The 2777-nt window shown below is 37.8% G+C and overlaps 1 pseudogene; it reads left to right on the top strand.

Annotated features, from left to right (window-relative positions):
- Positions 1-801: 801 nt before the first annotated feature.
- Positions 802-1785, top strand: LOC113249280 (olfactory receptor 4K14-like; annotated as a pseudogene).
- The last annotated feature ends 992 nt before the right edge of the window (positions 1786-2777 follow it).

Genomic DNA, 2777 nt, shown 5'->3' with positions numbered 1-2777 from the left:
GAATTCTGTTCAATGTCTTTATAAAAACGTTTATACAGTATCTTTCTCTTAGTGAGAAGACTGGGGTACCACCTCATTTCTCATGATAAACTGATATTGAGACCTATCCATCCCATCCCTGTTCTTCCAGAAGTTCAGAACTATGTTTTTAAACAAATGCTGAACTTATCAGTACTCATGTATACTGTGAAAGCTACACACCCCCCAAATATTGCCTAAGTTTTATACTCTGGCCATGATGAAAGATCTTGAAAAATATTTCTTTCATTGAAGCCATTCTTAAATCCTGTCATAAGTTGTCTGTTTATACACAATAAATCTACAAATGAATTGGATCATTGCCTTTTTAATCCTTAACCCAACTGATTAAAAGAGATGACAAGAACAGTAATAAAATGTGGGATTTGGAGAACTATATGAACCCTAGGTTAATCCATTTATTTCCCTGTATACTGATTGCTTTATTAACTGAATTAAGTGAGAATGGGAAACTGTCAGTGTTCCATAGACCTGGTCTGAATGAGTGAGCTTGTGAGTGAGCAAATGAATACGGAAGGAGGAGGTGGTTCCACTACTACCAGGAGAAGTTCCTGAAGGAGTCTGGATTGTCAAGTTTTCAAAGCAAGCATTGTGGAGATGGCTGCACCAGCAGCCTTAACGTGGGAGAAAAGCAAACTGTTGTTGGGCTTGGCTTTAAGCGTCCTTGTAATGTATTTTATATTATGTCCTACAAATTAAAATGATATTCAGATAAAGTTTAGGTGATCACTTCCATGTGTCTGGTAGTTGACAGGCCCTTTCATGTCCGCCTCTTTTCTTTATATAGATTCAGAACACAGTCTGAAATGAGATAATGGAGCTGCAGAATTATTCCTTGGTGTCAGAATTTGTGTTTGTGGACTCTGCACTTCACAACAACTCCAGCATTTTCTCTTTATATTTTTCTCTGGGATCTATCTGGCCGCTGTGCTGGGTAGCCTCATCATTGTGGTCACTGTGATTTCTGACCCCCACTTGCTCTCCTCTCCTATGTATTTCCTGCTGGGAAATCTATCTTTCTTAGACATATGGCTCACCTCATTTGCCACCCCCAAGATGATCGGGAACTTTCTTAGTGAGCAAAAGCTCATCTCCTTTGGAGGATGCATGGCTCAAATCTTCTTCTTGCATTTTATTGGTGGGGCTGAGATGGTATGTCTGGTTTCCATGGCCTATGACAGATATGTGGCTATATGCAAACTTTTGCATCACATGACCGTGATGAGCCGGCACACTTGCATGGGGCTGGTGTTGGTTTCATGGGTCACTGGATTTGTGCACTCCATCAGTCAAGTAGCCTTTACTGTGAATTTACCTTACTATGGCCCCAATGAGGTGGACAGCTTCTTTTGTGACCTTCCTCTCGTGATCAAGCTTGCCTGATGGACACTTATGTCTTAGGCTTATGATCTCAGACAGTGGGTTACTCTCCATGAGCTGTTTTCTGCTCCTCTTGGTCTCTTGTACTACTATCTTCATCACTGTCTGACAGCGTGCTGCTGGTGGGGTATCCAAAGCACTCTCTACTTGCCCTGCACACATCATGGTAGTCAGACTAGCTCTTCTTTGGGCCCTGCATTTTCATTTATGTGTGCCCTTTCAATTGCTTCTCTGTGGACAAGCTCCTGTCTGTGTTTTACACCATTTTTACTCCACTCTTGAACCCCCTTATCTACCACATTGAGAAATAAGGAGATGAAAACAGCTATGAAGAAATTATGTAAGCAACATGTGACTTCCCACTAAATTCCAGCTTTCTACAAACCTACATGTTCTTACTCATTCAAGGGGATACCCTTTCTTTAATAGGATTTCTGCTTAATGATTTCATTCTGATGTTTTATTGATATAATTTGTATTGTGTTATATTACAGAGAAATAGTTGTGGATTATAACAAAAATCATATATATGTTTTTATTCTAAATAATTTCATAATTTAAATAAAAATTTATCAAATAACTTTATAGTATCACTACCATATGTAAGATTTATATTACGTTATTATTATTATTTTATCATATTTTATAGTATAAATGTAATTTAAGTATAACTGCATTGTAATATAATAGTATAATTGTATAATAATTACTATGTAATATAACTTTATGTAAACAGACGTATATGTGCATATACTTTCAAACATACACATTCACTTTGGAATGGACTTGGCAATTTTCTAAATGTCTTTGTTAAACCAGATTTCTCTTCCTAGTTTATTTTGTCTACAATATTTATAGAAAATGAATTTTATCTTTATGTATGGTGTGAGAGAGTGGTCAAGTTTCATTGTTTTGCATGTAGCTGTCCAATTTTCCCAGCACCATTTATTGAAGAGACTGGTTTTTTTCCACCAGGGGTTTTTTCCTTCTTTATCAAAGATTAGTTGCCCAAAGAGCCGAGGGCCCATTTCTGGGTTCTCTATTCTGTTCCATTGGTCTATGTGTCTGTTTTTGTGCCAGTACCATGCTGTCTTTGTGATCACAGCTTTGTAGTACAGCTCGAAATCCGGCATTGTGATGCCCCCAGCTTTGTTTTTCCTTTTCAATAGTTCCTTGGCGATTCGGGGCCTTTTCTGGTTCCATACAAATTTAAGGACTATTTGTTCCAGTTCCTTGAAAAATGTCCTCGGTATTTTGAGCGGGATAGCACTGAAAGTGTAGATTGCTCTGGGTAGCATGGACATTTTAAGTATGTTTATTCTTCCGATCCATGAGCATGGAATATTTTTCCATCTTTT

This window comes from Ursus arctos, unplaced genomic scaffold, assembly GCF_023065955.2.
Source record: "Ursus arctos isolate Adak ecotype North America unplaced genomic scaffold, UrsArc2.0 scaffold_23, whole genome shotgun sequence".
In the NCBI taxonomy this organism is placed as follows: domain Eukaryota; kingdom Metazoa; phylum Chordata; class Mammalia; order Carnivora; family Ursidae; genus Ursus; species Ursus arctos.
This window is presented reverse-complemented; position numbering and strand designations above follow the sequence as displayed.